This window comes from Malurus melanocephalus, unplaced genomic scaffold (genome assembly GCF_030028575.1).
Source record: "Malurus melanocephalus ecotype Western Australia unplaced genomic scaffold, MMel_1.1 scaffold_0, whole genome shotgun sequence".
Taxonomy (NCBI): Eukaryota; Metazoa; Chordata; class Aves; order Passeriformes; family Maluridae; genus Malurus; species Malurus melanocephalus.
Window position 1 is genome coordinate 10673222 of NW_026623232.1, and position 23119 is coordinate 10696340.

Sequence of the window (23119 nt, forward strand, 5' to 3'; positions counted from 1 at the left end):
ACACAAAAGTAGATTTCCTATGGTGTATGTGGAATACAGACTTCAGTGGTGCAGCAGTATGGCTTTGCTGTCCTTCATTCAGGATAACTTATTTGCCTCTTGCCTCTCTTTACCTCTTGAACAATAATTTAATCCCCAAGTTCCTGCTGATAAATACGTGATAYGTGTGGGGAGATACAGGACTGAATACACAGTGTATGAGCAGGTGCTCGAGTAGGACTCATTCTTTTAAAATAAATTGTTACTTTGTTATGACAACTGCAGTGACAAAAATATATATCTGCATAACATTGCAGATAATAATGCAATATGATGTGCATTGACCAGCTAATATAAGGATGTAATGTTTAATCTTAATTTCAACACTTTATTTGGAAAGGTTGGTCGAATCTGATGCAATTTGGCACTTTCCTCCTGACAAGGTACATCATAACCTACTCTAGAAAGAATGGAAGAATTTGGAAGACTGTATGAATTGTTTTGTTTAATTCATACATCCAGTGAAAATCCAGGCCACCTGTCATTCACAGCAATGTGAACACCGTCATTCAGTTAAAAATGGGTAATGCAACCTCCAAGCAGAATGTTACAGAATGGTTAAGCAAGTGACAAAGATAAATAGGTGAGCTGAAAATTGAGTAGTGTAACTGGACAGTCTTTTGGGGGAAATGTTTCAGATTTTCTGTTACTCACAACTTGAAATACAGCTCTGTGCTGAAAAAAAAAAACATCCTTATTCCAGTTTTTTACTCTTAAGACATGCACAAAAAATCTGTAGGCATAAGTGCACAGACTACAACAGCAGGTCATGTTATGAGCCAGCATAATGAATGGCATGGTTCCTTTGGCTTTGGCAGCTTCCATGACACTTCTATAACTTTGTGTGAGCAGCRAGATTTTCTACTTTTGAGACATTATCCATTGCCTGTTTGTGAACAGTGCTGGGTACAGCCAAGTTATGAGATCCAATATCAAATGATAATGCAGAATTTTGGAGAAAGAAGCTGGCTAACCACAASTGGGAAGCCATTTAGGCATTTAAAGTTGTCTAGTGCCACTTTAAAATCCTTTAGCATTTCACAAGATAATGATCAATATGACTCAAGTGATCTATATCCCTTTGAAAGGATGCAAAGGAAGGAAGGAAGGGTCTCAGCTCATTTAACTACCACAGCACTCAATAGCTTCTACTGGGAAACCAAACCCCACTGCTGACCTCTCATGCAAAAGAAAGAAAAATGTTCCTGAGTGCTCAGAAGCAGCAGCTCAGCAAAAGCATGCGAAGACGAGTGGTGGAAATTATTTAAGTTGAAAAAAATGAAGATCAGGAGTAGGAGGAAATACGAGAGGTATCTTGGGGGAGGAAGGAATAGCATGGGGCAGGTGTTCCCTTTGTGGCGTGTATAACACTAGCACCACAAAATCTGCTCCAGAGCAACACAGCCTGGCACGGACAGGGAGCTGCTCGTGTTGTTGCTGCTGATAGCAGAGGTTARCAAATCCAAGGTGGTGAGGGGGCATGGTATAAGGAAATGAAGCGAGGGCAGAGAATGAGATGTGGCTGGAGAATGAGAAATAAGAGGTTTAAGTCCTTCCCATTTTGTACAGATTGCAATGGGACCATGGTGTTTTCTGATGATATGAGCCAGTACTCAATAATCTGGCCTGACAGGCACCAGCTCATGCACCTCAGGAAAAAAACAAAAACCCAGCTGACCTTCCCCTTGTGTTTGTTTGTACAATTCCTATTCCTTGTATCCATTCACTTCATTACTTTCCAGGCAGGTGACAGCAAAATGAACATGGCTGACACTTTTTGAAACAGTTTTTAAGCTGAGATCTCGACCTYTAATTTAGTTGGTTTTAAGGATTGGGATTTATGTATGGATTTAGACAGAGATGCWCCAATACCATACTACGAGACCTCAGTGATTCATACAAATGGCCTGAAGACTCACTAAGAAGGGAGGCAACCAAACATGAAAGCATGCATCAAGCACCACAAAGTACTACCTGAGACTTGTGCCTGAATTCCAGCTGTATCGTCACTATGATGACTAAGGTCTTTAAAGGCTACTGCAGCATCCAAAATGACTAAAAAATCTTTTGACTTTGTTTTTCTTAAAATTAGTGGATCTCTTGTGCTGCTGTCTGTGAGTGAGAAATTGTAAGTCAGTTCAATCAGGGTGATCAGATACAATAATTAACAATTTTACCACAGTATGTCAGAGATTAAGAAATAAGAGTGAAATCCTGATCCTAGTGAAACCAGTATTCTCTGGGGCTTAAGGGGTCAGCTCTTCASTCTTTAAACTTTTTATCATCTGTATAAATAATTTTAAGTATGACTGTGTAACTCATGCAACTGGATTGGTCTCACAGCAAAAAATATTTATATTAATAKCTGTTTCAAGAGGTTGTCACAAGTAAGCGTTCCAAAGGACACACACAATTGTTCTGTAATAGAAAAGCTATTATAATGACCCATCTTCTATTAAGCAATTCTAAAATATTTCAACCCCTTTCTGTTTGTTTGTTTTGCATGTAATTTTTTCCCAGACTTATCCAAAACCAATCCCAGAACTTCAGCAATGTACAGGTAATTGCTGTGCCTGAATTTTTAACGTGGTGAGAAGCTTTCAAAGAGTCAGTCTCTACCAARGATCCCAGCAGGATGGGCATCCCTGTTGGTACTCTGCCCTCTGGGGTGATACAGGACAGCACTGGTACTCCAGATTATTCCCAATGGATCATCCTCTTAAGTTCTTCTGAGGTGTAGCTCACACAAATGCTCAGTTCCCACTTGTTATTCTCAGTTGCTTGTAATAAAATGAGTTTATTTCTTTAAAACTGTCTTTCATAGCAGGATATTAATGTCTCTTCTTCTGGCATTGCTGGTTCTAAGCAATAAACAAAGGCTGCCAATAAACAAGACTTAAGAGTAGCAGGAAAGTAAAAGAGCACAGCTATGAGAAACCAGCCAGAATAAATCCTTCTGGAAATGTCCTAATAACACTTACACCCAACTCCCACCAGGAAAAAACTGAGGTGAGAGCAAAGCACTCTTAGGGCTTGAATGTAAGCAGGCACATAAGCTGCAGTATAAAAGCAGACCAACTGACAAGACATAAAACTGCTCTAGAAATAACTTCCAGCAGCAAAAAGTCTACCAGCAGRGAAAGATCATTCAGAAGATTTAGTTAGAACAAGGCAAGAGTAAATACTGTGTGCATTCCCCCAGCTTTCTGAGATGGAAGAGGTTTTCCTCAGGCCACCAACTCCTGCTTTGGGAAACACAGGCAAAATGTTTCAGCAGTCCTGCCTAAGAACRTGCAGTGAAGGATGTAGAAAGTAATACTGTAATTTATTGAGTCAAAGGCGGTGCCAAACAGGGACGTTTAATCATCTTCCTCAACAATGAGGAAGTTTAATTGTCTTCCTCAGCAATGACATACATAAATAAGTAAATAAGAGGGATCTTGGAGAGATCACACATGCTAAGAACTGAAAAGCAAACTGGTTTCTTTAGCTTAAATAGCCAGGCAAATAGACAGGGCTCTACTTCTGTGGTTTTTCTTCGTATTCTGCTACCAATTCTTTTGGAATTAGAAACCCTCTTCTTCAAAGTATATCTCTTTTGGAAAAGAGTTTTCCTTCCTCCTCATTGCAGTTTCTGCATGCCCAGAGACAAGGCCTCCCCACACTTACCTGCTATGTGTTGGTTTTGTTGCACAGGAATCTGCCAGCTTTCTCCTTGGACAGTACCATCCCATCTTCCTGCAGTTCTGCATGGAAAGAGATGGGGTTGGGTTGTATGGGATTATCTTGTATCCCCTAGTAACTCAGACTGTCCTGCTTACAGACACTCTCTTCTATGGAATAAAAGTAATTTCTTTGAAGGTTATTTCAAGAGGATTAGGGAAACTGGGAAATTAAAAAAAAAAAAACCAAATAATCTGTGGAAAGCACTGGTGCAGAGGGGTGATGGTTGGCCCAGGGACAGTTAGGACACATTCCATAGGGAATACCCATCTTCATCCAGAATCCAGAGCACAGTCATCCCATGGATCACCCAGTGCTGGAGAAAGAGGCCAAGGCTGCGTGTTCCACACATGGTCATTGCAGTCAGAGCAGRAAAAGAACAGTTCTGTGCCATGTGGCAACTTCTGCATGTTCTTGCTATGGAAATCCACTCTGTGCCAGAAGAACAGAGACCTTGTATAACCTCCTGGCTCTGTGGTGTTGAATAGGGGAGGAATCCTTTCCCTCCTAATTCATCTCAGATCCCAGTGAGGACCATATTCCAGCATCAAGGCAAGCAGAAAAATCTGAAATTTCTCATGGTGTAAAGAGAGGAAAGACTTTCCCAGCACATCGGCTAGTCATGCCATTTACTCACTCCAAACAACTTTTAAAAATCCCTTGTACAAAGTTAAGAAGAGGGAAACAGACAAGTAGAAAGACTTTTGGTTTTTTCTTTTCCCACTGTATGGTCAGAGAAATAAAAGAGGATATTTCTCAAAAGCCACCATGGATTGAGCCTGCAGTCTGATAAACAACAATAACCTTTTTCTTGACACTAATTCCTTTATTATATTTTTAGAAGAATTTAAAAGCCACTTATTTTTGAAAACTGTGATTTCAGAAAAAAGTATAATTTTCACATTTCCTCTGATGTGTTACATGCCCTGCTGTGTTATGACATTTCAAGTTTCATCAAGTCACATTAATTTACATTCTCACATGTTTTCTCAGTGGAACCTGCTCTTTGGGTCTATTTTCATTTATTGCTTGATCACTTTAATGTATTTGTTTTACTGACTACTTGGGCCATATTAACTGATCTTTCCATACCCCATGCTTGCAATTCATTAGCAATCATTTCTCTTCTCTGCACGAAGAAAGGAAAAAAGGGATGAGAGAGAGAGAATGAGAGACAAAGACTTGGAAAGAAAGCAAACAGCAGTTCAGTACACAGCCTGGGATGCAGCCTGATCTGTTGCTTGGGCTTTGGTTATGATGAAATTTTATCTGGTGTGACTAACATAAATCAGCAACCAGTAAAACAGATCCCATACAATAAATGCAGCTAATTGGTTGTAAGCTGTCCTTTATTTCAACCTCCTAAACTTTGGTAAATGTGTCCACATCAGTAAATCTGTGTTGGAGATTTGTTTTGGTGCTTACTAAAGCAGATTGTTGGATCCCATCATGCAGAAAGCCACCCAATTTTCCAGTCTTGTGCAATGATGATGTGAAGGAGAGCTGGACATCAAGTCCCGTTTGTGGGCTTGTTCCTTGCAGCACTATTTTGGTTGCCCATGATTCAGTTGGAACTTGAGAAGATGCCTAAATTCCCAAATTAGAGCCCTCTAAAYTTGGTTTGTTTAGAGTGGCCAGCACAGCTGAAGTACAGTATTACCTCTCTGCCTTCTGTCTCATTTGATGATGAGACATTAAGTGAGGGGATCAGTCAATTTTGTCCATGCTTTCCCTATATTTATTAATTTAATGACTGAATGAACCATGGTGTTTCCCCCCACTCTTGCTACTCTCTGCTGGCAAGTAGCACATGAATATAAAATGAGTGATCTCATTTGGAAAACTTTGCAACTTCTCAGTAAATTCCCACTCCCTTCTCAATATTAGGATACTTGATGACACCATGAGCTCCAGGTAACAAGGGCCTGTTCAGGCAGCTGCTAATTCCCCAGCCCAGAAACCTGCAGCAATGGTTTCAATGTATGGGGTGTGAGCCTCTCTCAGCTGTGGTGTAGCCAAACATGGTGAGAGTTGGAAGCCTCAGGCATTGGGTAGGAGGGAGAGAACCCTGCACTTTAAAAAATCATGTTGCCTACAGCTCTCCATCAGCAAGGAGTCACATGCTGATCACCATGATAATACATGTTAACACACTCCCATGACCTACCCCGCACTGAGATCCTGCTGTAATCCCATCTGAGTTTGCAGCCACAGTACGATAGATACAGGCAAGTGGAACGTTCAGCAATTCAGCAGGCTGTGGCTTGTATTCCCCCACCTATATCCATGTGGATACATACCTACCGCTCCCACACCTACCCCTAGCAGCGAAGACATTGCCTAGAGACCAGCTGTCCACTAATCTCAGGCTACATAGTTCCATCCCTTGTCTTAAAAACAGCTCCTCTAGCTGAAGAACAAAGGTGGGGGGGAGGAACTGCCCAAGGCAGACATTTCTGGCATTTTGGTTTCTTGTTATTGAGCTGTTTGAAGCAATCAGGCCAGGCAATACTTTAGTGACAGCTGGGTTTCATTTTAAAACTCTTCTGCATCCTTTGGTAATTCAGGGGGAGCTACCATGAAAGTCAAACATTGGAAAACTCTAAGAGCAGGGAAGAGATTCCTAAATGTGACCAAAGCCACAGAGATCCCAGCTTGTCCATTGTGATGTCCTCATGTCCCTGAACTAGTAGGAGGATGATGCTTGCTCTAGAGGGTTGAAAGGAGCAGCCCAATGTGTCAAAGCATTGGGAAGAGGGGGGCAAAGAAGACCTATCCCAGCCTATAAATCAGTGATGGCAGTGATCTGGTGCTGGTAGGAGAGGGAAAGCAGCACAGATATGACAGCATGTCAGTTATCCACTGCCCACTGGTGACAGAATGGAATGTAATCTGTGTGTTTATGTTCAGAGATTAAAGACAACAACTGGCTCCAGCAGGACACGCTGTCCTGCRATGGAGAGCAGAGGGGGATGCTTACGTAAAATGGCCTGGCAGCAGGGCACAGGAGGGACAGGCACATTCATTTTCTACTGCGTGCAGCAAAGGAAGGGATTACTGCTGAGCGGGGAGGGAGGCAGGAACAGGGGGAGAGAAATTAGGAGTCCAGATGTCTACTCTGTATATAGAGTTTCCAAGGGTTTTGGAAATAAAATAGAAATAAGCCCTACCATAAATTCAGATCCATGTACAAGGAATCCACATTACTCAAGACTGAGGTTGTGTCAGCAGCTAATCAGCAGGACTGAGTCTCCCTGGTCTTCTCCAGCACCTGTGAACCTGAGAGGCAGCTTTTGCAGAGCTAAAAGTCAGTGCCTCCCTTCCACTGGGATGCAGCTGTCTAAATGTCTTGGTCCCTCTTAAGACATCTGAGAATATGGGGGGGAGAATTATAAAGGAAGCAGGGGCTGGTGTGATCCACTGATTTATGGCTTTGGCAGTTACATTTCAAATTAACCCTGCTCAGACAACAGTGGCCATGAAGTAATTCAACCCATTCTGGAACCCAGGTGTAAAAATGAGCAAGCTTAGGTTGGTCACGATGTAGTCAATCAGAATTTAAATATTTCTGTGAGTAGTATTCAGGCTTAATTAGGACTGAGAGAAGGAATGCCAAAATGCCAGAGGCTGCCTTACTTTTCCCCTTGGAGGAATATGATTCTTGACACTAGCACGCTAAAAGAAAGAAATAACTTGGAAGCTGTGATGCCTTCCAAACACCAGGTGCARCACTATCAGTGCAGCACCATCTTATCTAGACTACAATTGACCTTTTAGCTTTTTGGTTTGTTTTTTTTTTTAATGGCTTTTCTCATAGGAGGTACCAGTCATCGCTGTCATGATGAAAATAGAAAAGTGCCATCTGTGTGTGCCTAAAGGTTTATGAAATGAGAGAAAAACAAACTGAATCAAGCAGCTCTCCTTGCTATCACTTCTCAGCTCCCCTCTTGAATGACTTTCTGTATCCTTGAAGAGGCTGTCCTGCTGGTGCTGAGCAGTGAGATGGGAGCCTGTCACAGSGAAAGATGCACAGAAAAATGTGCCAAATTTTCCTATTTTACTTACTGCCAGCTGACAGCAGGACAGAAAGTCATCCCTAGCCAGTCACTTTTTAAGAGGTGTGCACTACACAGTATATGGAGACTGAGATCAATGGAGGACAGTAAAAATTTAAATTGACWGTTCACTAATAATTGTTGACATTAACTAATCAGATACGATTTCAAAGTTCACACTGCGAACACTGATATTTTCTGTGTGATGGGAAGACAGTTTGAACTGATATTTTTTTCTATTAATAAGTGTTTGAAAGGATGGTAGAAGAAATGATTACTGTAGTAATCAGAGCTCTCTGTGTGAAATCGCTTCATAGTCTTTGAGATTCATAAAGCAGGAGATAGTCTTTATTCAAAATAGTATGAGCTTTACCTGACTACCTAATGAAAACATAAAGTTATCATTGCTTTAAATAATCTTTTAATTTATACACCCATATGCTGTTTTCATGATAATCTCTGGAAAACAGGCAGGGCCCAGGGCCTGGCCTCTGAAGCAATTTTGGGAGTTACCTAGGGAGGGCTTTCTGCCATCCTCCACCGATGGACAATAACTGCCCTGTGGCCAAGCCTCTCTGCAGACCTCACCACGCAGTGCTCAGCCAGGAYGGAGCCACCCATAGCCTATGCCAGGCCTCTGTCATGGGAACAGGAACACAGGATGCCAGCCCTATGTGTTTCCAATAAAACTGCTGGATGCCACTGGATTATATACCTGCCACCCACAGGGACCCTGCATCAACACTGSAGTCAGAGCAGTTGTGTTTGTTTAAGCACATTTCACTTCTCRCCAATGACAATCAAACCCAATCTGATTTAATGGCATCTTTAGACTGCAGCACAGACCAGATTAGCACCACCTGGGGTGCTCTGTGCATCACTAGGATGCATGGAAGAGCCCTGCTGGGTCTTACAGATATGAGCATGTAGTTCATAAAGAGGAGAAGGTTTTTCACCTCACAGAATCATTTAGATTGGAAAACACACATAAGATCATTGGGGCAGCCATTAACCTAACCCTATCAGGCCTCCAGCATGCATCTGTTGTGTCATTAGTGCACATAATTCAGCATCAGATAGTTACACATCATGGTTTCTAGCTCTTGCTTGGATTGAGAAGAACATTATTCCCTCTTCCCATGGTTAGCTGAGAMCAATACTGTAACTTGTACTAATGTTCAACATGTGAAATGCAAACTAACCTTCCGTTTGACTAAGAATTACATTCATGTCATTAAACACCTACAGTATTATGCTAGAAGTAGTCTGGAAATGAGCACTTGACACTCAGTCTATATCATAATGTCTCTTCAGTCAAAAAACTCCAAAGTATTAACACCTTGTGAGGTTGTTAACACCTCCTTCCCAGCAGCCTGCTTAGAGGGGTGAACACATTCACCCCTGCTTCAGATCAAATCGTTTGGTTTTCTCCTTGTGTTCCCCACTCCTGCTTCTGACTTTAACTTAGGATCAATACAGTTCAAGCTTAGGGAATATTATCAGAGCCATGATTGCAACTTCTAACATTATAATCTATAGGGTTGCTGAGAGCATTAGAACATCCAGGATAAATTAATTCAGTGTAAGTAAAAGCTTTGAAGCTAGGAGCATCACCAGGGTTTTGAAGCTTAAGCCCTGTTTAGATTACTTGATTAAAGTAGGTCCAAAGCTTCACCAATCAATATATTTTGCTTAGGAGCAGTGTTGATACAGAAGCATATTTAATTGGATCTGCAGAACCCCACCCAGAAGATACTCCATTAGAGCAAAATGAGAAAATGTGTATGGGGGAGAGAGGCAAAATCATTGCCRTGTGTTTGTGAGTGCCTGCAAAGATTGTTTGCAGCAGTGGTACAGAATAGCCTGTGTAAAGAAAAAGCGTACAGGGAATTGACAAGAAAATTACAGGCATGGAAAAGAAGTAACTGAATCTTCTATTAGTTTAAAATTGTAAAAAATTACCAAATGTAAATAGACATACCTGCATCAATGCATTATTAAAGGGACAACCCTGCTCTTTGGCCACTTTAATTTGTGCTGCAATCTCCAGTGGGACCAGGACCGATAGCCTGGTTACCTGGATGGTGGCTTTCTCTGGCAAGATTACCAGCATTGTACCTGAGGGCCAACATTGACAAAACAACAATTATTTGTACTAAAATTAAGAAAACTTAAGCYCAATCAGTAGATCATAGTTGCGAAATACCAAAAATACAATCAGCTTATGGATTTTTTCTCACCTGAGAATATGAATATGCAGCAGGTACAGCAGGTAATGGGGGAAAGCACAGGTTCAGTTTTGCTCCTCTTGCCTTATCTCTCAAGTTACGTCATAAACCTCCAGGACTGCGGGATGCCAAACCACACTAGCACCAGGGAGCAGGAACAGGCTGTTGCTTATATCCCCGTGGAAAACATTTAGATTTCTAATTGGGCTTGATTAGACATTTAGGCAACTTTTTTGCAGCAGCGATTAGAATGAATGAGTTATATTTTCCAGCCTAACAGATCAGACAAGCAAATCRTGTCACAGCACAGCATGCCCCATTTACAATGCTCAAGTCCTGTAGCTCCCTAAGGAAATCTGGCCCCAATTCCATGCCATGAAAACAAGCTGCTCCCCAAGAGTCAGGGCCTCTCCAGCCAGGGCCCAGCCCTGGAGTACCTGAGCAAGGTGAGCAAGGCAAACCTGCAGACAGTAGCCAGCTTCTACCAAGAATTCAGACCTTATCAGGTAACACTGTGCTATAAGACAGCTCCAAAATCTCACTGGGAAGTCAATCAGTAGATGAGAGTCSATTTCAGTGAGGTAACCTGGGTTGGATACAGCAGTGATTTTTGGGCAGGCCCCCAGTAACAAGGTAGGTCTGTGGGCAAGCTGGGATGTCAGTCTGCTGGTCAGGGTCCCTGGGCAGGCACAGGCACAGCTCTGCCTGAGCTRTAGACTGACACTTCTACAGCACACACACAGTGTGACAGCCTGGGCTCAGCTGAAATGGGGCTCCTGGGCCCACAGGCAGCTGTGTAGGTGGAGACCCCAGATGAGGCTGGTCAGGCCCATTAACATCTATTAGTGCCCTGACATTAAATCTGATTGTGCAAGACAAACATTTGCATTTTCATTYTGATAAGGACCTCAGTTTGGAGCTGGTGTTTTGTCATGTCATGGAAATAAACACTTCAAGTGCCAAAAAAGCTACAAAGAGAATGAAATGGGTATGCCAGGAGAATTCTATGTCTAAAAAATGTTTTTGCTCTGGAATATCCACCCCTGCACAGCTGGGATGTGTTGATGTATCCCCTGGGTAGTTCATTGGCACCAACCACCTYGTATACCTGCACCCAGGGGTCCCACCAAGCAGTCTCCTGTCCTCCCCACAGCTTGAGTGCCATTAGTTCTGACAGGCTGAAGGTTTTCCTCACCAGTTGCACCATCTCCCCATGCTCCTCTGACTTGTTACTAACTTCCACATCCACACTCTGGGTTACAGAGTTCCAGTATAAGGGAAAACACAAGCCTCTTTTGCCAGAGGTGACTGAAACCCAGCCAGACGAGCTATGTTTAAACAAATGATTCTTTAATGATAAATCCTGACAGTATTTGCTTTTGTGACAGCCAGAGACTAAGACAAAAATTTGCAGTTTGAAAGTTCATGTTGAAAGATAGACAGTGAGATGTCTTGGATAATTTAGGGATTGGGAATGGGGTCTTTTTCAGGAGTTCATACATCAGCAGCAGACTGAGGAGATGAAACCCAGCAATYTGGTAAGATTCACTGGTAAGGAGATGCACACCAAAAACCCTGGTTCAGATAAAAACATTGTCAGTGCAAGACCCTCTCAGCTTATTCTGTCCCTTGGCAGTCCCTTTGCATCTCTGTTCATGCTGCAGCTCCAGCTCTGTTCAACTCCCCCTGCAGGTAGGGACTGAGCCTTCACCCCAGAATTCTGCTACTTGCTCACATGAAAAATGTGTGTCTTGGAGACATGCCCCTTCCCTTTGGCAGCCCAAGTCATGCTGAGGCTCCAGGCTTTTTCTCCCTCCTAGCCCTGACCTCGACATTAGGAGTGGCTGAGACTTATCTGGCAAACCCTGGCCATGCCCCAGTGAGCAAAACTTCTGAGGGCCTAATCCTTCTGGCAACCCACCCTTTCCTTTGGCAGCCATTTTCCAGCTTCTCATTTTGTCTCAAAATCTACATGTTAAATTAACATGTCTTCTCTCTAAAATGAAATATGTTTGTCTTCTTAATTTTATACAGATCAGACAGTTGTCCTCATAGTGAGCTCTCTTGTATTTTAGTGGCATTTACAGTCTGCATGAATAAACAACTGGAGGCACTTGAAGGGAATCAAGCTCTGTCTGCCTTTGTCTGCCAAATAATCTTTTCTTCTGTCTCTGAACCCTGAACACGAAATTATTATAATTCTACCTTGCAAACACAGCCAGGCACAAATTATTACTTGGCTGTTTCAAGATTAATTTTTCAAAAAAAAATTAAARATATCTCCCAGATTTTGAAATTAATCAATTTTTTGTGGCCACTGGTACTTCGCCCTCACACAGGCCACCCAAAGCACTCTTCTTGAGCTGGCTGCTTGTGGCTCCCCGACCGTGCCCAGCTGTGCATCCTCAGCAGTGACTCGTCCTCCAGACCGGGGTCCCCACGCGGTCCCTCTGGCCACCGTGAACACCACTGTCGCTGGAGATGATATTACCCGTGCAATGGAGGTGACTGATTTGCTTCCAGTATGATACATTGTCACAGACTATTAATTTTACTGCAGCCTCATTGGAAGGGAGTGGTAAAGCAGCAGGACAAGCAAACAGCTCTGTCAGTGTGGGAGGACTAAATGCCCAAACAATCAGCCTTCTGGTTCACCGAATATCAGCAGCCCCCCGATTTCACATTTGTTTACTCTCCAGTTTACTAAAGCAAACACGATGCCTGTGGAAGATGAGCTTTCTCAGAGGTCAGAAGCCTCCACGTTAAGTCAGTGGAGTCTGTTTGTCAAATAGCTGTTGTTAAAACAGAGATAAAAATGGTGAAAGGTYCTTAGCATCCAGATTTTGTGTTTAGGACAGCCAGTCTAGGATATGGCTCAGTTGCCCAAAACCAAGCAGGACAGCAATGAGGAACCAAGGAGGATGACCTTTCATCAGCAGAGATAAATCCTGATATGGTACCTGGGAGCTGGTGGATAATTCCCTCCCAAGTCATTCCAGCCCTCCAGCCAACCCACAGAGGTCATGGCCTTTAGCTTGAGCTTCAGCAAAGCCCTCCAGGCAGTTTTCTAATGTCATTTAAGCTTGGTACCTGGTGTGGAAATCACAGAGGAGACCTGGGCACACAGTGAGGAGCTGACCCAGTGCTGGAACAGCGGGAGCTGGGGCACAGAACAGGCAGCCACGGTGCTCTGGAGTGGGCAAAACACTTTAAAGGTGATTTTGGGGAAGTCCCTCTTAAAGGAAATAGTGCTGACAGAGACAAGCCATGCTGACTTCCTGTATCAGATGTTGAGCCCTGCTTCTCAAAGGGATTCTCCCCAGTCCTTTCCCTACCTACAATTCCTTTATGCCTCATGTAGCACCAGGAACTTCCCACACTGTCATCTCTTAACAGACAGCAGCTTTCCTTTCCTTGCAGGAGCTTTTCTCTCCTTCACCTTTTTCCCCYTTTGCTTGCAAAGCCCAAAATGGCTGACTGCTGTTTGCAGCCTTGTAGGCAATATTCCCCAAATGCATTTTGGCAYGGTGGATCACCCGCAGGGTCTCACTGCAGTGTGGCTCCTCCTCACTGCTGTGCCAGGAGCAGAGAGCAGGCACTGGACACGAGGAGCGGGAGTTGTGGCTCTCCAGATTGATGATCTGCTTCTTACAGCAGTGTAATAGGCAAAGSCAGCTGCATTTGATTACACCCCAGGTAATGTGGCTTCTGTAACTGAGATGGTGAATGAACTAGGTTGGAATAAGCAAGTGTATTAATTAGTATGCTGATAGCTGAATAAATCTATTTTTAAAATCACTGAACAGCTCTGCTCTTTACTATGATTGCAGAGATTATGTAAGACGATSATTAAAACCAGGTCCCTGCCTCACAGACTGATCCGTGTTTTAGAGATGAAAAAACAAAGCTGCAAAGGAATGAGAGGAGACTGTACTATTTTWAAAGGTTCTCTTCCTACCCCAGTTGAGAGCAAAGCAGCCATGTCATCAACCTTTTCATTGTCATCCTAACTCTTCCTACTTCTTCTATCATATTTTGCCAACAAGCCATTTATTTTTTAAGATGGCTTTGTACCAATGGAAATGTCTGCTCAGGAGGGATCTGCTGCATCATCCCACACTACGTAGCCATGTTACTGGGTGTCCCTACTGCACAGCCTTTGCTTCCTAAGGTGTATATACCTGGAGTGTTTTCCTCCTATTTATTGACGAACTACCACTCATTAAAAAAAGAAGGAAAACTAAAATGGGGGCTCTACCTTTATATATTGTCTAACTGACTGAAAACAGAAAGATAAGGAGAAGCTGTATCTCAGCAGGAAGATGCTGCATTTCAGGCGCAAGCTACCAAGAGATATGCTGTTGTTTTCAATGACAGTTATTTGGGAAAAGCCTGTAGAAATTGATTGTCATTAAAGACGTGGAGGGAACATTGCTTATGATGATAAGCAGAGATTTTAAAATTTTGTTTACAGTCTCCTGCACTGTAATGCTCAGATTGCTATATATACACAATCATTATTTGATTTCTTACACCACAGTGAATAGCAGCTCTGCTGATCAAATATAAAGTGGCAACCAATCCTAATGCAAATAGAAATAAAAACAAACCCTGCAGATTTATAGCCAATAAAAATTATGTCAAACAGTGTAAGATTAAAAGCAGAGTGTATGCTTGTTATTAAGTCTGACAGATGTTTGCTGTAGAGTGTTTTCCATGAAGTTTCTCACCATTGTTAATCATCTCTATTTTATGATGAACTTTAAATACCCTTTAATTATCTCACATGGATTGAATGTGTCCACTCAAAGCATCACACTGTGTTAAAGTTGCAGATTTATTCCTTTATAATATTTCTTTAAGAAGCAGACATCACAGAATCAATTGTTTCTTCATTTCCTGGCGTAACTCAGGATCTGGAGCGCACAGAACAAAGCCTTTTGCTGTTATTTACATCCTCTCTTTCTAGGCAATGTCCCCAGCCAGTGAGCATTATGCCAACAGAARGGTTTAATGCCACCTTCTCACAGGGGAGGCCGTAGGGCCAGATGCTRCGGTGTGAAGACAGGAATTTAATGTGGAGGCCACATGAACTTGGGCATTTTGTGTGTACCCATTTTGTGCAAGACACCCATTAAGTACCTGCCCTTGTAAGCAGCGAGTGAACCTGGGGCCCCTGATTTTCCTCGAGTGCCCTGAGCTCAATCTTGCTTGTTCTTTCGGGTCCCTGGGACTCACACAGTTGGCCATGCAGCTGCTGAACTTCCGCAAGAATGCAGGGATGTCTGCATGGGGCCATGCAGCAGATCCACAGGCTCAGTGGAAAGCAGCCTGCCCGTGCTTCCTGGGTTGTTTGGACCTCTGTAGCCAAAATTCGCAGTGCGAAAGCCCACAGGCCTCATTATGGMCCATGTTATGGTCTTACACAAGCCCTTCTATTTCTGCACGGTGAGGAGGGGCAGGAGCCTTGCCAGCCCGTTCTGCCTGGGGACTGCACACGGGAAGATGCCTGAGGTGTTGAGCCACTGAGGTGCTGCAGTGAGCAGGGCAATGACCTTTCAGCACAGGAGTGGCAGCACCACCCATTGGCAGCTGGCCAGGAGGGGTGACAGCCGGTTCCAGCCCACTGAGGGCTGAGATCCACAAAAAGGAGGGATCAAGGCACTGGGTGCCACTGCCTCACGCAGAGGGGCAAGGAGGGCTCCTCCTCAGATGTATTTAGATAGGATCGGGCACACGTGAGGTCAGACGGGATCTGTGTGCCCCTGAGGAATCCATGCCAGGGCAGTAATTCCTGCAATGGCTACAGGCAGCACATGCTGGAGCAGGGACACCCCTGAAGACTGAGCAGCAAGAAGACCAGGTACATAAATCACCTTGCCTGCCTGTGCTGCCCAAGGGATTGCCAGAGGCATTTTGACAAATCAAGCACAGTGAAAATAAGGGTGTTGAGCCTGGAGAGGAGGTAGGACAGGTGTTTACATACTGCTAGATTGTTTATGACCTTTCTAAATACCTAAACAAATTATCAGAATTATGTATTAATTGGCAATGAAGTAAAATCCACCACTTGAAAACTGCTTTGCCCATACCAGGTAAACTGCAGTTGCACAAGAAGTGGGTAGCACAGCTGGCATTCAGCATTTCTCAGACAGCATGCCTGAGCTAAATGGCTGAAGCCCCTTCTGCAATGCCCTGTGCTGAAACAAGCCCACAACAGCCTCTTGGCAAGCTTGCTGGCTTGCACATAAAGGCTAAAACATGTTCTGTGGAGACTGCAGGTGTCCCTACAGATCCATCCACTCACTGTGCTGTGATCCTTGCCCAACTGGCGGCACACGGGAGGGGGGATCCATTAGAGGAAGATGGTTCAGAGCAGTTAAGTGATTTTGGCTTCTCATCAGTCTACTCTCATCTCGTCTCCTTGGCCGARTTTTTCTCTTCTTGTTCAATTGCAGCAGCAGTGGATAGGTTAAAACATTTCCAGGCAATATATGGAAGTAGCAATTTCCTGGACAGATACTGAGTCTGGGCACTTTTATGCTCTTTTGTGTATGTCTCATATTTGCTTCTYCTGCCCCACTTTCTCCTGGGACCTGTTCACTTCCATCTTGTCCCTCAGATGCCTAATGCAGTAGTCCCCTATACAAAACATTCTGGATGGCATCGAGACAAGAGAGGGAGAAACTCTTAGGTCAGGTGAGTTGCAGCTTCAGCTGCTGTACRTTCTCATTACACGGCCGAGGAACCACCCTGCTCTGCTTCAGCAGCGTATCAAACCAGCTGGGACAAAGTGTGATGAAGAACTGGGGGGCTTTCTTTCTTCTGAGTCCTTTTCAAATTTAACTGATAGGTATTTAGGGCTGTTAACAGAACACTGGCAAAACTTTCAAGGTTTGAGGAATTATGTGATTTACAGGATTTTACTATTCAGTTTAATTTTAACTGGAGAAAGCTATGAGACTTACAGTTTTTTTAATAGCCCCGATTATTCACTTTTTGAAGAGAATCCTTTTGCACTGTTTTCTTCAACTCTAGACTTAGGTGGGAAGGTTGATGCATAAATTACAAAGCAATGTTTTTCAGGATGCTTTATATATATATATATATATATATATATATATATATATACCATTAGACATTTTATTACTGGATCTCTTCTGATTGTTGCTAATTAAAAAACAAACAAACAAACAAACAAAAGATACAATTCCCAATGAAATCTGCTTTGCTTCTGAGATGCAAAACTGATGAGAAAGGAAGATCAGACCCTAACTTAACATCAATTTAGTATGTCTAGCTATTCGCACATGACAGAAAATTAACATGAGCTGATATCTACAGCAATGAAGATACAGCTGACATCCCACAAGGGCCACAACTACTTAATGAAATAATTAATTTGTTAAAAAGAAACCAAACAAAACCACCACTGCTGTTCCTCCTTAATACATGGGCATATTCTGAAATCAATATTCACACAAATACAATTGTTCAATTGATGCAACTCAGTAATTTTTATTGCAACTGGAAGACAATACATCACAGAAACTTTATGGTAGGTTTTGGGAAAGTGTTATTTACAATAATAATTGATGAAATAGTTTGTCTTTGGCAATATGATTACACATCAAGAAAATGTAAAATGCAAGTATGCCTCTAAATCAACAATTTCATATTTCCTAAAGATCAGCTGATTGCACTTGCCTTCGGACTGCTCATTTAGGTAAACACAAATACAACTTAACATCACTGTTCATTCCCCGTCACAGTTCATATTTTAATATTGATGAAATTGGCAGTTTCAGACGCCAAGTACAGGAAAAAAATTGGCTTATCACTGTACTAAATTAACTTATTGGCCAGTTAAGGTCCTGTGACCCTTAAGCATTGATACTAAATCTCTTGGTCTTTTGATTGCTTTATCACTTTTTCTGTAAAACAAAATATTTCAGAAATTACAGATCAGAGTATAAAAAAATGTACAAGTTCATAATGCTTTTCATACACACACAAATCATTCCCCCGAACATTTTACATCATGGCAGTTTTAAGTAGTGAGTGTGAATGATGCAGGCATGGAACTGGTTATCAGATACAGGTATGACTTTCAATTGCTGTTCCACACACATACTCAGGAAATGTACAATGCTCTAGTAACTTAAAAATGTACTCAAGTTCAATGCCATCCAAACAAAAAAAAAAGAAGGTCTTGGATTTCAGGCCAGAGTAAACAAATGAAAAAAAAAAAATCATTTCTAGACTGTCAGCCATTCCAGAATCCAGCATGTAGTTTTAGTATTCGGTAAAATCCCTTCTAGCACTAAGGGCCAGCACAAGTTGTCATTTATCCCTTAAACCCTTGGATGATGAGCTCCTGTAACTGCTGGCCTGATCCAAAGCCTAATGAAATCCACAGAAAATAAGAAAGTGAAACAAAACCCCCTTCCACTGACTGGGAAAGGATGGTATATCAGGTCGRTATTTCCCTCTTTGCAAAAGGAAATGTGATACAGTAGAAAAACCATTACATAGCTTCAGATAAATATATCTTGTTTTCAACGCTAAAACAAAACCCAAACTCCCCAAACCAGGAAAGGCGACTTATTAGAACAACTCAAAAGTGACCTTTACATCATTTCTGGTTTTAAATGTATACCAGCAAAATACAGCACCATAGACACATTAGGTTGAGACGTTTTTTTTGGTCAGTGAAGCTAGTACTTGTTTGCTGAACTGTGGAAGAATTATAAGGTCATGTACATGATCAAAGATAAAGCAACCCAGCTGACAAGTCTCTGCTTAATTCAAGAATAACCAGTACTAAAAACAAAAATGCAAAAATAAAAACCCCTAATAAACCACCATCAATTAGTACTTTCTAAATAAAAGGGGATTAACAGATGAATTTACAAATGTATGCAGATTTATACAGAACACCGAATGTTGTGTGTAAATCCTTATAAACTTCATCTCAAAACAGAAACACACAAAATGTATAGTTTGACTTACACATCCCATTTCAAAGGAAAAGAGACATCATTACAACTTGGTAACTGTGCTAATTGCAATATAAACCAAACAGAAATTCAGAGTTTGGCAGGTAACTAAGAAGAGGGTTATCACTTAGGTTATATAGCAAAGTGTTGATGTATATTACATAGAGTAGTATAAATAATAAAAAAGTATTATTTAAATTAGATCACAGTGCTGCATTATGTGCATAACAGTGTTTGATATATTACTGGAGGGCTGTGAAGAACACTACTAAAAAACTGGTCAGACGGTCAACACTGATACTCTGTTACAATCAGGAGGATGCATGGTTCAAATGCTCTTTTGATGGCAAAGTCAAGAAAACGTTTCAAAGTATTTCCTATAAAATACGCCAATGAGCTATTCAGGCAGTAGTGATGTGCCYGAAGGAGCTGGGTGTGCATTCTCCATGAAGTGAAGTAAACTGCGTTGGAAATGCATTCTCTCAGTAGTTTTATTCTGATCCTGGAGCACAGGAGAGAAATGTTTTCTATGATCTACATCTTTAGATAGATTGGGACAGGAGCCAACCTCAACCTGAGCCATTATAACCTCAGTGAAAATAGATTACCACTACCAAGAAACCAGGACAAAGCATTGTTTTGGTAATTTTATCCATAGTGCCATSTGGTGTACAATTTAGGATTTCATTCACTGCTGAAGTATGTCTATTTATCTCTACCTCACTCCAGTGAAGAATGCAGCCTCCAGCTTTTTCTGTATCTTTTCCAAAGGTAGACAGTAATTCAGCTGAACGCTGGGAGCCAATGCATCTCCTTTGGGATTCCCTTCTCCCATTAAGGTATGAGAGGAACCAGAATATGAAACTCAGTTGCTAGAGAGAACAGCCTCAGGACTGCTCTCTAGTCCTACAGGGCACACTACCTTGCTCCCACATTTGGCTTTTCAGCTGCAAAATCCTGTGATTTCAGTAGAACTACTGCCAGTTTTGCCAGGAGAAGATCAGAAGCAGACTGCTTTCAGGAACAGCTATGAGGCGATACATTTAAGCTGTTCAAGACTCGTGCTTACATTTTTAAATGCAAGCAGAATCTGCACCAAAATGCAGTAGGACATCCAACTGCTTGCAGAACGCAAGCACAATCAGCAGATTTCCCTTCCTGGAGACCGCCGGTGAAATCTGCTTATGGCATTAGCTCTGGCCTGCAAGAGCTTCTTGCTGCAAAAGGCATATTCCAAAGGAACCCGCCATGAAGTCCAGCAACCCTTACAATTCACACCTATGTGAATCTCGCCACTGAATACTTGCTGACCTAGCCCCCACCTGTCTTGGAGAAACACTAATTTGGCAATACTGATAGAGTGAGAAGAATGGAAAGTTAGAGATTTGACAGCTTCTCACCCCAAAATGGCTTAGAAGGAAAGCAAACAAGCAAAACCACACCACCTCATATCTGGCAAGTGAGAGAGTTTGTAATACAGTGCAATTACCCCTCTGTTCTGACATCATTCAGTTAAAGACAACTCAATTAAAAGCTCATGCATTTCTTGGAAAACAAATCAATTTCAGTTCTCACACAAAAAGAGAGAATTTCTCCGATGGAGTACAACCAGTTCTGACAAACTTGCCATTGTCAGCCAGGCACAAATATGGTTTAAAAGGTGACTCCTAAATATTTTACACAATTCAATTGGTACTTCTCACCAACAGTCAGAGCAAGCATCAAGAAGAACAAGCTGTTTTGAAAGACCAGAAATAATCTGCTGATAGCAGCCCAAACTGCTGGTTCCTGAACACAACTTTGTAAAACCCTACCAAAGAATACCTCCCTAGCTGATCAGACTAGGASTAACAAATTTTACATGAAAATAGATGCTTGCCAACATTTTAGTTTTACCAGCACGTATAYAGAGCAATTGTTGAAATCTTAGATAGGTGTTATATATATTTCTCTATATATATCTGTATAAAGATAACTTGCCTAATTAGATATTTATGCAAAATGACTGTTTTCTAAGATGAGTAATACTACTGGTAATTATATATTTAGCCACCAAGAGTCCACATTAATGAACGGTACTTGTTCTTCAGCAGATACTGATCTCATTTGCAGTGACACTGCAATCACAGAAGTTGCTCTGGAATTAGTGTTGTGGACAGAATCTGGTCACTGGCACAAAACCACGTTGCTTTTCCTGGAGGACAGAGATGGCTGAGCCATGGTTTGAGTGTATTTTCTGCCACTAGAGTTTTCAGTGCTGTTTTTTTGATAAATATTAAGCTGATACAACTATGCATTAATGAGCAAATGTAGTGGCAAAATGATACTGTACTATTTTGTATTTCAAATTACTCTTCCAAAAGTCTATAAAAGATGAAGACCAAGTTCTCCTCTACAGGGTTGTGTGGTTCACTGCCTGTGGACTTTGGCTGTAGAGAGTATGGATCTGGGAAGAAGCTGATTATCCCAGTCTGATCAGACAAGGGAAATGTTATGGCTCATTCACCTCTGTGCTACCTGGCCAAGGGACTGGTCCTTACTGTTTTCCCCAACTCAAGGACTGAAAGCACCCAACAAAAGTTAGTTGTACTCCTGACTTAACAAATACTGGGAATCAACCCTGCAAACTGAGAGGAACAAGGCTGTTTCTAGCATTATCCATGGTTCTCTCCTTCCTTATCTTCAAAGCTGGCAGTTGTGCAGAGTTCTGGCAGCTGTCAGGCAGCTCCTGGATCCCAGGACACRCTGGCTGAGATGGAAGGAGAGGTGCTCTTTTGTTGTGATGCCCTGTCCTTTACMAAATGCTTGCAGAGCACAGAGCCAGGTCCAGACCAGCCTGCCCTTCAGCCCTTCCACCTCCTAACTGAATACAAACCACAGGCAAATCCAAATACAACTTTWAGCTCACTGCACTGAGTAGGAAGCCAAAACCTTCTGTAACTCACTCTTCATAAACTAGATCCATCTTGGTGAAACTGCTGCCTGAAAGAGCTGTTAGTGATAAATCTAAACCCATGCTCTTTAAGAAACCGACCGTTTTGTTCTTTTAAGTGGTCAGCTCCTGGGATTTTCTTTTTGCCTCTAAGATATTTTAAATGTAGATATTTTCATGCCAAATGCAAGAATCCAGGTGAGAGAGACTGTTTTGCTTATTTCACAACTTCTCTCTGCTGTAGTGATTTTCAGTCTCATAGTCATCCTTACCAGACGAGTAGCACTGTACCTGAATCACACTCTCTGTAACACTGCTTTTTTATCCAGACACCTCCGTAAGGCTCTTAACTTACTTCATTTTTTCATGGCAAATTAGCAAAGCTATTTTCTTGTCTACTTATTCCTGAATCAAATCAGAGAGTTTTCCTCAATTAACCTCCCATTATTCTCTTGATTCTGTCATACACACTCACTACTAAATTTGCCCTCAGATTATTGCGTCATGTTACACATGTACAGACGAAGAAAGGACACACTTTTACTTTTTTCTTTTTTTTTTTTTTTTTTTTTTTAAACAGAAGTAGGGAGAGGGGGGCTGAATGTGCAGACAAGGCAGTATAATTCAACCATCCAAGCCCTACCAGAGCATGAAGATTTTATTTTTTAATATTGCAGAGTAAGTTCCCCAACAGTCAGTGTTTGTCCCTGAAGAAGGTTAAACCTTAAACACCTGCTTCAAAAAAACCCCAACAACAACAAAAAAGAACCAAAACAAAAACAAAACCAAAACAAACAAAAAGAAAATAAAACCCCAAAAAAACAAACTCTAAGCCTAAGGGCTTAAAAATTAGAGGCATAGCCTTTTTCTCTATTTTCTATATTTATATGAAAATAATTCATGCTTCATGCTAAATACATTATTTACCTTACAAGAACTTTGTCATCTTTGAATAAAAAAAATTGTTTGCTTTTTGTTTTCCCCCCCTCCCTAAAGAATCCATGCAATGTGGATCAAATTTCTTCTGCTGGCTATGCTGGTTGAATCTGGAAATTTGTTGTCACTTTTGCACAGATGAATCCTGACTGATGGTCACTGCACGCTCATTTCTGAGGGCAGTGTAGGAGCTCTTCAGTTGAACTT